Source organism: Helianthus annuus, chromosome 12 (genome assembly GCF_002127325.2).
Source record: "Helianthus annuus cultivar XRQ/B chromosome 12, HanXRQr2.0-SUNRISE, whole genome shotgun sequence".
Taxonomy (NCBI): domain Eukaryota; kingdom Viridiplantae; phylum Streptophyta; class Magnoliopsida; order Asterales; family Asteraceae; genus Helianthus; species Helianthus annuus.
The window spans coordinates 122250487-122264507 of NC_035444.2; the positions used below are offsets into that span (position 1 = coordinate 122250487).

A 14021-nucleotide genomic window follows, 5' to 3' on the forward strand; every position below is an offset into this window, starting at 1 on the left:
TATATATATATATATATATATATCTATATACTATATAATAAACATATCCAAAGGACTTCTTAAGGTCCTTGAAATTTCCTTAAAACACCTCTAAAGCATGCTGTACAAGTCTTTTAAGCACCAGAAAACATTACTTTCCTATTATACCCTTCTATACTAAAAAAACACGGGATACCTATTGCGTTTAGGGTTCATTCATAATGCATCCTCATTATCCGCCCCATCTTCCTTCCCCGTTCTCTCTCCATTTTCCAGAAACCCTAAAATCGCAAGCCGCCTCCTCCTGTACAAACACACATTCTTATGAAATCAGAGAGATGAAACTTCGGTGTAGTTGCAGTCGGTGGAAAAAAGATCCAGGTAGTTTTTTCCGCTGAATGTTCTCTTAGATCTACCGGACCATCATCGACTTTTAGGGTTTTTTGTTGTTTTGTTGTAGATGAAGATGGAACGGTGGAGATACACGAGCCAGAAGGATGAAGCCTTGCAGATCTGAGTTTTTAGCTACATTCAAGAACAGTACAAAAACATTCTTGCGTCAATAAGAATGATGAAGCTTCGGTGTAATTGAAATCAGGTAGTTTTTTTCTATTTTCTACGGAAGGTTTTCTCAGACCTACCGGGTAACCTTAATTTTTGACATTTTTGATTGTTTTGTTGTAGATGAAGATGGCAAGCAAAACTTTGCAGATCTAAGACTTTTTCTTTCTCTAATAACTTTGCAGGAAACAAGCAGAGCTAGGGAATATGACAAGCCCGGATCTGATAGGTTTGCTTCTGTATGGTTGCAATCGGTGGATGAAGATGCAAATCAGGTAGGTTTTTTCTATTTTCTGCTGAAAGTTTTCTCAGATCTACCGTGCTACCGTTAAATTTTGACGTTTTAGGTTGTTTTGTTGTAGATGAAGATGGAGTGATGGAGATGACAAGCAAAACTTTGCAGATCTGAGTTTTTATGGTTGTAAACCCTATATATTTTTACGAATCTTCTAATTTGTTTTTGAAATTTTTGATTTTTTCAGTTGTTTAGTGGATGATTGTGGCATTAGGTTCACTTGAGATGTGATTTCTTGTATGTTGAAGGCTATGATGATTTAGCTCTCCGCTTTAGCAGGTCTGTTAACTTCATATACCCATCTTTATTTGTCATTAGTTTCATTTTGAATTGATTAACTGTTGATTTCAGGGTGCAAGTTAAGATGCACGTGCAATGCTCTTGATGTAGGATAGAGTTAGGGCCACTATTGGTGTAGTTTCCTACCCTAAGTTTCAAGCGGGTTCTATTTCTAAAGGTACAGATATCTAATCTTGCACCAATTACTGTTATTTCCGAGCCCTAATTTGTGTTTTAATTTAAAGTTTTAGTTACATTTTCTTGTTTTTCTCAAATTATTTATCAATGAATCGAAAGCCCAAAGTTTGTGATTCAAAACTGGAAGATTGCTGGTTTAATTTGATGGGTTTGTTTTTGAACTTGTAGTTTTTATGTACTGCTGATCTTGTTTGTATCTCCAAAAGTGCAGTCGGCTTACAATCCGTACACTGAGCCGAGCAAGAAATATACACCAGGCCAACTATGATACTTTATGGCATTGATAACATCCGAGATCTCTTCGGTCACAAGGTATGCACAATTGCATTAATCTGTTAATAATAATGAAAAACCGGTGGTGTGATTCTATTTTCGCTTTTTTGCAGGTGGATCTTGGCCTCGTTAAGAGTAACCCTATATGTCGTATTGGCTTATAATACAAATGCTAGGATGAATGGTCGGTTAATAAACATTAACTATCAGTTTTTGATTTTGGCTGCATAATATGCTATATTTGCAGTCTGATCCAAATATAAAGAGTTTCAGTCTTTGGCTGCTACTCTTCCTGATTATGCAAGGCCAATGGATGACGGGATTTATCGCGTTGTTGATATATAGCTAAAAGTAAGAAGTAGCTCAGAACTAAAGGTGGAAATATGGACGGGTTGGGTAACAAGTCAAAATCGGGTAATTTCTGGGACAGGCCTAACAATAAACAGGCCAGGGAGGAGAAATGCATTCCGACCGCAAACAATTAAGGAACTAATTCACGCTTTCAATGATGCTAGAGATGATAGTACAATAGGAGTTATTATTCTCACTGCAAAGGTACTTTTTTTTTTCTTTTCTAATAACACAGCGAATATTATGAGTGAACATATGATTGGTTCAGGGAACCAAAGCTTTCTGTAGTGGTGGTGAGCCGAGGCAAGAGACACGAGCTTGTTAAACGACATGTTTCGTGTAACCGACAGGAAGGTGATAATTGTCATTATAATTTATAAATTTTATTGATGTAATCATGTAATATGCTTTTTGATTTGTTATACTTTTTTGTAGATATTATGGTGGAAACAAACACATCGATGAACTGGAAACACTTTGTCAAAAGAGGTCCTTAGCAGCGTTTCACTTGGATGAAAATAAGTGGGTGTAAATATTCAACCGTTATCTGGATGTTCATAGATCAGCGGTTGAGAGACAACTGGGCTTTGATTCATGCCGTTGATCAAGCTAACAGGCTCAATGTGCCTGTTGCGGACTTGCGGTTGTGTTTAATTTGTTCGATCAGTTTCTTGGTGCAAAAGCTCGTCAGTTGGGGTTTATGCTTAGGGGGTTGCAGCAGCTGAATCATGAGATTGAAGAGACGCTTCATATACCTTTTTTCTTGTTTCAGGTGAGTAATGCATTGGTTTATTTTTTAATTAACTTGTTTATTACTATTGGCCATGGGCTTTCTGGTTTATAGGGGTGTTAAATAGGTCGGGTTCGTGGGCTGACGAGCTTGGGTGGCAGGTCCAACCCAAACAAGACACATCACATAGACATGTCCGTGGGTTCAACCAGAACCAGAAACTGATATCCAAGTCATTCATACTAAATCCAAACTTGTGAATTTATTGTGTCGTGTCATGATTCATGCCCCTATGATTTTTTTTCCCAAAAATTCATATTGATTTCATTTGAGTTGAAACTTCATTTGATTAACCACAGAAACTAAAAGTTTGTAATAATTAACCACAGAAACTAAAAGTTTGTAATGATGTGTTACTAATGTTTTTTAGAACCTGATTTAAGAATATATGTTTGATCCAGGGAGAGGCAGTTGACACTATTCCAAGTTTTGTTAAAGAATGTGGAGCTTCACTTTTGATAACCGACCCATTTACCACTTTTGTTAAAAGAATTTGGAGCTTCGCTGTTGAAATAGCGGTCTATCTAAATGACAAGGTACTTGATGAATCATCAATTCTTTTTATGCGTCTTTGCAGAAATCTTGATGTGGCAATTTCGACCCATTTTCTTATAACCACGTCGATTTGGTTATGTTTTACCCCTAACAGGTTAAATGGATAGAATAAAAATAGCTAATATGGGTCACACGGGTTATTTAAAATGGACAAAAATGCATCAATGTTGTTTAACGTAGTTTTTGTAATCATATTGATACATTTGTTATTCAAAACCGATGACAAATGTTTTTCAAGTCATCCAATCCGACCCATCCAAGCCATCTGGATTTAAAAGCCTTCTTTGTCAGTCTTCCTAGATTTTGTTATTCTTTACATCTCAAATCATACATAGACGACACGTAATGTATTTATATTCGTGATTGCAGGGCTTCGCATTTTTAAAGAAGTAAAAGATAATAATTCAAGTGATTGGGTAAGTTTCCCTATTATTTACAAACGTTAAAAATGTTTGGAAAACTTATTTTTTGAATAATTTCTATTATTGTTTTCAGCAGTAGGCTGGTCGACCAGCTATAATGGAAGTTGGTGCGGTTAAGCGAACTTCAGAGGCCGTATTTAGCACTTTCTAATTTTCCTAGAAAAGGTATCAACAGTTATTAAGGGAACTTAAGGCCTGGAAGACTTAGGTTGCTCATAAATTCTAATGCGTGTGTATGTGTAGGTACATAGAAGAGACTGGTCATACCTCTTAAAAACAGTCTGGCATCACATAATGTGTAGCTTTGGAAGTTACCAACTGAATTCATTCTCGAGGCGTGCATTGCTACGGTTAGTGTGATGCCTGATTTCTACAAAACTCATATCTAATTTTTTTTAAATATCCTTCTATTTGATGTTAACCAGTCAAAAGAGGCAGGCTGCAAGGTTAGACAACCTCCTATATACCCCAGGTGTAGATTTTTCATGTTTTTCTGACTGGCCCCGGAGATTATTGTATTGGGGCATTTGTAACTCATAGTCTATATGAGTCAATTACGGAAGCCTTAGATAGCGATTTAGGCACCAAAAAGGTGAATTTTTTTCGGTTTAACCCATTTAGCCCAATTTTTAGTTAATTTATCTTTATTTTATCCATTTGGCCCACTTTTTTGTTAAAAAGATTACTTTAATTCTACAAAAGAATACAAGAATCTTATCTGGATCTTATGGCTACAAGGATTGTGATGATAACATTTAAGAAGTATTTACATCACTGCAATACCATTTTTGTTCTGTTTTGTTGGCTTAAGATTCAAGTGGAAGCATAGCAATTTCAACTTGTTTGTATTAAAATTGGTTGATTCAGGTTGTATTTGTTTGACAACAGGTCAAACGGGTCAAAAGTCTTGTAAATTATTATTATATAAAAAAACTTTTTTTATTATATCTAATTCATTAAATATTTATAACAGACTAGATGGAATGACCGATGGAGGACTCATTTCAACTCGCGTCATACTTTTTTGAAGGGCATGTTTTGGCATGCTTATGGCGTTGTAAACCAATTGGCCGACCAACAAAAAGGTGAAAAAATGGATCGGCCATTTTGAAGGGCATGTCGGAACCCGTTGAAACGATGAGAGGATTGATAAACCAACAAAACCGAATATGGCGTTGTAAAACCGACCTTAAACTATATTAATTGCATCCTTTAGTATTATCAAATTGCTACATCAATTTCAAATTTAGGTATATTAATAATATGAAATTAACATATTAAATAAAGTTTTTTACTCAGTCAAGAACATGTTACACTAAATGTAATATAATCGGAAAAAAAACGTTTTCCTCAAATCTTAGCACTTTTACAATAATAGTAACATTTAAAATTTAGAGATATAGAAAGATGAATCCATCCCAAGTTCTACACCTTCCATACTTTAGAGCTAAATTATTAACCACAAATGATCGACGTAGTGTATGAGTAAACCACACTTCTTTACACACTTAACATATCGTAATTGATGTTACAATGACGCACTAGCATAAATACTATATAATATATCACAGGATAACATTGGCGAATTTAGAAAAAACGTAAAGGTGCAACGTTTTAAAAATTTCTTTTCTATAGGAGCAGCGAAATCAAAAAAACGTCAATTTTTTCCAAACTTTGCACTACTGGCGAAACATCAAGGGGTAACGACGGCTACCCCTACTCTCAAGCTACATCCACCCTTGTGATTAATAACTAATAGAACACGAGTACCGCATTGCAAGTTGTCGCCGCCACAAAAGTGAGCATTTTTGAGTCAACATGTTCCCCTCTCCTAAATTAATATGCATGTTTAATGCCCATTTGGTTATGGCTTAAAACCGAACCGCCCCGTACATACCCTAAACTCACCAACCTAAGTGATACGTTTCCCGCCGCATCGCGCGGGTAAATGACTAGTATATATATATATATATATATATATATATATATATATATATATATATATATATATATATATATATATATATATATATATATAGGGAGCCGCTAAAATGAAAACCACCTCCAGTTGTAAGAACCATGAGAACCACTCTCCACCAATCACAATCAGCTAACGAAAAGGGTAGTTTGGTCATTTACCCTAAATGTCTAATCTCACCCCTCTCTCTTCATTTAATTCACACCCTCTTTCCTCTCTCCTCTCTCCTCTCTCTTTCTTTGAAATTTATATCACGTAGACAATTTCATCTTTCCATTAATCTCTCTCTCTCTTTCTTTTCAATACAGACTCTCTCTCTCTCTTTTCCTTTATAAAACTCCATTGATGATACCATTCATTTTAAAATCTCTGCATATTCTCTCTCTTCAAATCCACCATCTTGATGAGAGAAAGATCAGAGAAGGAGATCGCCCCTGTTTCCGGCGACAACCCCGCAGCCAAACACCCTCTCCCCTCCGTCTATACCGTAATCGCCCCCTTCGAAATGTTCTGCACAGTAATCGCCGCCGGCTGGAACTCATACACCCCCCCCCCCATCTTCTCCTGTGAGCCGTAACCCTTCATCTCCCTCGCTTCATCTTCTCCGGTGAGCCGCAACCCCATCTTCTCCGGTGAGCCAAGTGGTGGTCGTTTGTGCGACTTGGGGTTTCGACTTGTTCACCACCGGAAATCTGGTGGTGGTGGTAGGCAGAGATCGGTGATGGTGGTGGTGTGGGGTAGAGGTGGGCGACGGTGTTGGTGGTAGTGGCGTTAGGGTTGGTGGCGGTGGGGGGTTTTTTGGTGGTGTGTGGCAGAGGTGGGTGACCGGTGGTTTTGTGGGGAGAAGGTGGTGGGGCAGGTGGTGTGTTTGGAAGCCGGTGGTGGGGCAGGTTCCCTCCGCCGCCGTCTCCAGTTCCCTCCGCCGCCGTCTCCGGTTCCCTCCTTCTCCTTCGCCGTCTCCGGTGGTGCCAAGACGTGGTGGATGGTGGGTAACCGGGACGATCGTGGTGGATGGTGGGTGAGCGTCTTGGTGGTTGGGTGCTTACCTGAACCCTAGGTGTTTGCTTTTGTTTCCCCCAGATGGTGTTTGCTTGTTTTGGGATTTTGGTCTGGTACCAAGCCGGCCGGTCAACCTTTCGTGAGTCCCAAAGGTTCAATTTGTTTCTGTTGTGTTACAATTACACAAAATTGGTTGTTATTGTTGCTGGGTTTTACTTTGATTTGATATTGGGTTTTTACTTTGATTTGATCTTGGGTATATGCTGGGTTTTACTTCGATTTGATCTTGGGTATATGCTGGGTTTTACTTTTGATTTGATCTTGGGTATATGCTGGATTTGATCTTGTGTGATGTTTGTCTGCTACTTTTGATGTTTACGGCGGATTTTTTATGATGCTGGTTATTTTGATTTGATCTTGTGTGATGTTTTGGATCTTTTGGGCGATGATGATGCAAAAAAAAAAAACCCGTATATTTTAATGACGAGGGCGCGGCAAGGATGGTGGAGGGTAGGTTTTTGAACCTGCAACCCCTTCTTGCAGCCTCTGATTATCGGAAAAATCTGAGCCAAAACATCGTATTTTTTAAAGATTCCACTCGTTTTTTTATTTTTGTTTGTTGGGTTTTGTTTTTTGTTTTTTGAGGTGTCGATGATGATAACAATATATCTGAGACACCTCTCGAGTTTGCGATTTCTGGATGCGTATATAAAATGTAAATCGTAAAAAGTTTTACGTAAAACGTAAATCGTAAAAGTTTTACGTAAAACGTAAAACGTAAAAAGTTTTAACGTAAAATGCAAAACGTAAAAAGTACAAAGTTTTACATAAAGCGTTAAACGTAAAAAGTAAAAAGTTTTAACGGAAAACGTAAAAAGCTTTAACGTAAAACGTAAAAAGTTTTACGTAAAACGTAAAAAATTTTTAGTAAAACGTAAAAAGTTTTACGTAAAACGTAAAAAACCGGGGCGTAAAACGTAAAAAAACGTTAACGTAAAAAACCAGCAAGTAAAACGTAAAAAACCGGCGCGTAAAACGTAAAAAACCGACGCGTAAAACGTAAAAACGTAAATCGTAAAAAGTTTTACGTAAAACGTAAATCGTAAAAGTTTGCCCCACTTTGCCAATCTTCTCTATGATCTCAAACGGTCCGACGTACCGCGGATTTAGTTTGCCCCGTTTGCCAAAACGAACCACACCCTTCCAGGGTGAGACTCTTAGTAAAACCCGGTCCCCGACCTGGAATTCCAACGGTTTCCTACGCTTATCCGCGTATGCTTTCTGACGGTCGCGTGCTGCCGCCATGCGTTGTCGTATTTGTGCAATCTTTTCTGTGGCGTCCACTACAATCTCCGGACCCGTGATCTGACTATCCCCCACCTCTGCCCAACAGAGAGGTGACCGGCATTTGCGCCCGTACAATGCCTCGAATGGAGCGGCTTGTATGCTGGTGTGATAGCTGTTATTGTATGAGAACTCCACCAAAGGGAGATGCTTTACCCAGCCGTTGCCAAAATCAATAACACATGCCCGAAGCATGTCTTCAAGAGTCTGGATCGTTCGCTCAGACTGCCCATCCGTCTGAGGATGATACGCTGTGCTCATGTCTAACCGTGAGCCGAAAGATTTATGCATCGCTTGCCATAGTTCCGACGTGAATCGTGCATCCCGATCCGAAATGATGGAGGTGGGCACCCCGTGCCTCGAAACAACTTCTTTAAGATAAACGTCTGCGAGAGTGGAGAACTTATCCGTTTCCTTTATAGCCAGGAAGTGTGCAGACTTGGTGAGTCGATCCATGATCACCCATATAGTATCATTCCCCCGCTGAGATCTGGGTAGGCCTGTAACAAAATCCATGGAAATTTCTTCCCATTTCCATTGCGGTATCTTGGGCTGCTGAAGTAGGCCCGCTGGTTTCTGATACTCCACTTTGACTTTTGCACACGTCAAACATTTGCCGACGTAAGTTGCTATGTGGGCCTTCATGCTAGGCCACCAATATGTAGTTCTGATGTCGTGATACATTTTATCCGAACCTAGATGTACCGAGTAGCGAGGCTTATGAGCTTCATCCATCACAAGTTCTCGTAAACCGCCGTATAGTGGTACCCAAATACGCCCTGTTACATAGTAGGCGTCGTCTCCCTTTTGTTCTAATCGTTGCCTCGAGCCGCGTAAGGCTTCAGCTTTGACGTTTTCTGGTTTCAATGCTTCTACCTGAGCATCTCATATCTGTGCAGGAAGACTAGACTGAATAGTGAGCTGCAAGGCTCGTACATGCCTAGGCAGAGTGTCTTTTCGACTGAGAGCGTCAGCCACAACATTGGCTTTGCCTGGATGGTACTTGATGGCACATTCGTAATCATTCAGTAGTTCAACCCATCGTCGTTGTCGCATGTTCAATTCCTTCTGGTTGAAGATATGCTCGAGACTCCTGTGATCGGTGTAAATAGTGCACTTGGTACCGTACAGGTAGTGTCGCCATATCCTGAGCGCGAAAACAACAGCTCCCAACTCTAAATCGTGTGTAGTATAGTTCCGTTCATGAACTTTAAGTTGCCGCGAAGCATAGGCAATGACTTTATCCCTTTGCATCAATACACAACCAAGACCCTGAATCGATGCGTCACAATAGACCACAAAATTGTCCGTGCCCTCTGGCAACGAGAGAATAGGTGCGCTGCAAAGCCTATCCTTTAAGTACTGGAAAGCAGTTTCCTGAGTGTTGCCCCAACGGTAGGTGACACCCTTCTGTGTCAGTAGTGTAAGCGGTTGTGCGGTCTTTGAGAAGTCTTTGATGAATCGTCTGTAGTAACCCGCCAAACCCAAGAATTGGCGTATTTCCGTTGGTGTACGCGGTGCAGGCCAGTTCCTGATCGAATCTACCTTGGATGGATCAACATGAATCCCATCCCTGTTCACCACATGGCCTAAGAATGGACTTCACGAAGCCAGAAGTTGCATTTTGAAAACTTGGCGTACAGTTGTTCCTTTCGAAGAAGTTCCAAGATAAGACGTAAGTGCTGCTCGTGTTCCTCCTGACTCTTGGAGTAGATCAGGATGTCCTCGATGAAAAGGATGACGAACTTGTCAAGATAAGGTTTGCACACCCTGTTCATAAGATCCATGAAAACTGTAGGCGCGTTCGTCAGCCCAAATGGCATGACCAGAAACTCGTAGTGACCGTAGCGAGTTCTGAATGCAGTTTTGGAGACGTCCTCATCCCGGACTCTCAGCTGATGATACCCTGACCTCAAATCTATCTTGGAGTAGTAGCTCGACCCTTGCAACTGATCGAATAAGTCATCTATACGAGGAAGAGGATAGCGGTTCTTCACTGTGACCTTGTTCAGTTCGCGATAGTCTATGCACATTCTGAAAGTGCCATCCTTCTTTTTCACGAATAATACTGGAGCTCCCCAAGGCGAAGAACTTGGACGTATGAAGCCCTTATCCAAGAGCTCTTGTAGTTGCTTAGATAGTTCCTCCAGTTCAGTTGGAGCTAAACGATACGGTGCGCGGGCTATTGGTGCTGCTCCTGGAGCTAGCTCGACTTGAAACTCGACTTGACGATGAGGCGGTAAACCAGGTAAATCTTCTGGAAACACTTGAGGAAATTCGCGTACAACTGGAATATCCTCTATTCTTTTCTCTCTCGTCGATGCATCTGTAACTAATGCCAGAATAGCAGTGTGCCCCTTTCGTAAACATTTATGTGCCTTCAAGAAAGAGATGATGCCAACCACAGCACCACTCTTGTCGCCTTGAACTTCGAGAGGTTCCTTTCCCGTACGAGGAATACTAATGATCTTCTCCTTGCATAGGATCTCCGCCTGCTGCTTGGATAACCAATCCATGCAGATGACGATGTCGAAACTACCCAGAACTATTGGAATAAGATCAATCGAGAAGGCCTGACCCGCGAGAACGATGTTACAACCCTTGACTACATGCGTGGCTTCTACACTTTTACCATTTGCTAACTCTACGACATGTTTGGTGTTTAGGGGTGTGGGTGCACGTTTTAACAATTTACTCATTTTCAAAGACATATAACTCGTATCCGCACCCGAATCAAACAAAACAGTAACATAAAAGTCATCCAGGAGAAACTTACCCATGACTACGTTGGGATCATTCCTGGCATCACCCTGCCCCAACACAAAAGCACGACCCCTTGCTTCGTTGTCGTTGTTGTTCCCACCATTGTTGTTGTTGTTGCCGTTTCCCTGGTTGTTGTTATGGTTGTTGTTGTTCTGGTTCCTGTTTAACTGAGGGCAGTGCCTTTTGAAGTGCCCTTCTGCGCCACAATGAAAACACCCCTTGTTGCCCTGTTGCTGATTCTGCTGTGCTTGTGGCTGCTGCTGATTCTGGTTCGCAGGCCGAGGGCTTCTACAATCCTTGGCCTCATGACCCATCTTGAGACATCTTTGGCAGCGACCCTTGTTACACTGGCCACTGTGGTGTTTGTTGCAGTTGTTACACTTCGGAAGGTTCCCTCGATATCCGCCCTGCCTGTGACTGCCTGAAGAGTGCTGACTGGGACTCTGATAACTGTCAGTCTTTCGCTGCTGAACCTGTGACTGAACTGAAGCTGATCCCTTGCTGGAATCCCCATCCCATTTTCTCTTGTTGTCACTGGGAGTAGCAAGTGTAGTAGAAGTGGTAACGGTAGCAATAGCGCTGATACGTTTAGGCAGTCTGTTCTGATCCACTGCCTGATCTGTGATACGATGAGCGAGGCGCTGAATAGCCTGAATGTTGTCAAGATTAGCCAATGTCACATGGCTCTGTATCTCTGGCGCTAATCCCTTGAGGTACAACTCAATGCGCTTGATTGGAGGGTCCACCATAGTTGGACACAACACAGCCAGCTCGTTCGACCGTTTAGTGTAAGCTTCGATTTCTGACCCAGTCATTTTCAAATGATAAAACTCCTCCTCCAGCTTGTGGATGTCTTCCCGAGTGCAGTATTCACGTTTAATCAGTTCCTTGAAGTCATTCCAAGGGGTGGCGTTAGCAGCTGCCAACCCTAAGATCTGCACTTGCGCGTTCCACCAAGTTAGCGCAATTCCTTCCAGTGTGCCAGTGGCGTACTTCACCCTGCGAGCCTCAGGGCATTCACACATTTTGAACACAGACTCGAGCTTTTCGAACCAATGGAGGAGTCCCACTGCTCCCTCCGTGCCACTGAACGTGCTTGGACGACAGTCCATGAAGTTCTTGAAAGTACAGACAGGTTGTGGGGCGTGTTGACCTGCTTGAGCAGCTGCCAGTGCCGCAGCAACTTGTTCATTAACGAAAGCCGTCAATTGGGCTTGTGTCATGTTAATACGTCCAGCCATGATCTTCATAGCAAAAGTGTCATAAGTTAGGGTGGTTCACGAATAGTGCGATGACAGAAGAGAGTAAGCACGCAAGTGTTCTCAAGCAATAACAAGTAACGAGCATTGAAATCTAAGCATACTACGAGCAAAGTTCTATGCAGTTCTAGCAAGCAGGTAATAAACATAAACCTTATTACCTAGGGTGTTGAGTCTTGCACGTGGAGCGAAGCGTCGTTGTGGATCGTTGAGAGCACTGTTCTGGTTATAGTCTGGTTTTAATAAAAACGTTTTTCCCATATTAAAACCAAGTTCTCTATAACCAATGGCTCTGATACCAATCTGTCACACCCCCAAAATCCACCTGCGGAGTATCACCGCTTGGGAGCGTGACTGACCAGGATCAAGCCACCAATCATATAGAACAATATATATAGTAAAAGTAATTGCCATTAAACCCAACCAAATCCATATGAAAGGTGTTCCAAAACATAAGTATGTTATCACAGTGTAGCAGAAGCGTATAACTAAAACCCATCATAATAAAGTATCAAATGTCGTAAGTGTTTAACAAGACAATCACGATCCAAGCCCACAACGACCAGCTCCTCCCTGTGCAAGCTCCATGTATCTAACGACCTGCAAGGCATGTAACAGAGGATCAACAACTAGTTGAGCGAGTTCACAGAAAGTAAATGCGTAATAGTATATTCGTTTGTAACATGTGGCTCTACTGGGCCGATAGTACGTTCTATTGGTGGGGGCTTCCCATGTTGTATAACCACTAGACTATTCGTAACCATAAGTGTTCTACATATCCCGAGAACAGTAACACGTACAAGTTTACGTAGGTTTTACGTAAGTAATCCTTCACAACCGAGGATAGGGGTACGCGGGGGTTTACGTAGGTTTTACGTAAGTAATCCTTCACAACCGCGGATAGGGGTACGCGGGGGTTTACGTAGGTTTTACGTAAGTGCCTGACACAACCGAGGCAGTAGTGAGTATAATTTCACGTAGGTTTTACGTGAGTATCCTTCACAACCGAGGATAGCAAGTAGCATAAGTATACGTAGGTTTTACGTATGTGTCCTGCACAACCGAGGACGATGGTATGGTAGTCTAGTAATAGAGTAAGTACGATTCTATTCAATCTCATTCCTTCAATCCCAATTCCCATGCCCTGGGAATCCCATGCCTTAGTAAGAGTGTGAACTCACCTTGGTTTGCTCGGTATGCTAAGTTATGTGCTCACAATCAATCAGTCAAGTCCTATAGTGTGCATGTATACTCAATCAGTTCAAGTTCATAAAGTTTCACGTACAATCAGTATTACAGAGTAATTTGGCAGTTAAATATCACATAACAGTTTGTCAATCATACCAGGTTCAGAGTTACATGCAAGTTCCTTAACCTAGTTATCATATATCATGCCCAACAGAGTTAATGTATTTATTAACTGAGTTAATGAGCTTAACAGATTTAACAACCTAGCATGATTAGAATACATAACAGGTACAGTAAACGGACAGTTCTAGTTAACTAACAGAGTTAACAAGCAAAGTTAACAAGCTAATAAAGTTAACTACTTAACAGAGTTACATCATTTAACAGAGTTAATGAACTAATAGAGTTAACTGAACTAACAGAGTTAATGTTTAACAGTTACAGAACTAACACGGCCGAAAACTCTCTATGGGCCGAAATCCAAACTTGGGCCAAAATCACCTTAGCCGAAATCACCTAAGGTGATGTCCTTTGTGCGGAGATTTCGTTGGGTATAAGGGTGACGAAAACACCTATGGGCCGAAAACACATGGGTGACGAAATCCCTTTGGATTTCGTTGAGGTGAGTTTTCGTTGAACATCATGATCATCAACATCAATAGTTACGAAACAAAACCCTAATGGTCATCAAGCATAACAGTAAACATGTATCAAGATCTAACCAATCATTACATGTACAGTTTGACCCATCAGTTTATGTTGTGCCGCCTAAAACAAAACTTTGATT

The 14021-nt window shown here is 41.1% G+C and overlaps 2 long non-coding RNA genes across 3 annotated transcripts; both read left to right on the forward strand.

The window, feature by feature from the left end:
- The first annotated feature begins 506 nt into the window (after positions 1-506).
- LOC110896970 lies at positions 507-1111 on the forward strand. Of its 2 annotated transcripts, none has more exons than XR_004874079.1 (3): positions 507-577; positions 664-815; positions 903-1111. It is a non-coding gene; the product is annotated as an uncharacterized LOC110896970 (long non-coding RNA). The 2 variants fall into 2 exon arrangements; XR_004874080.1 differs by having other exon boundaries at positions 726-815.
- Positions 1112-1524: 413 nt separating this feature from the next.
- Positions 1525-2274, forward strand: LOC110896972. Its single transcript, XR_002568330.2, has 3 exons — positions 1525-1624; positions 1699-2140; positions 2205-2274. It is a non-coding gene; the product is annotated as an uncharacterized LOC110896972 (long non-coding RNA).
- The last annotated feature ends 11747 nt before the right edge of the window (positions 2275-14021 follow it).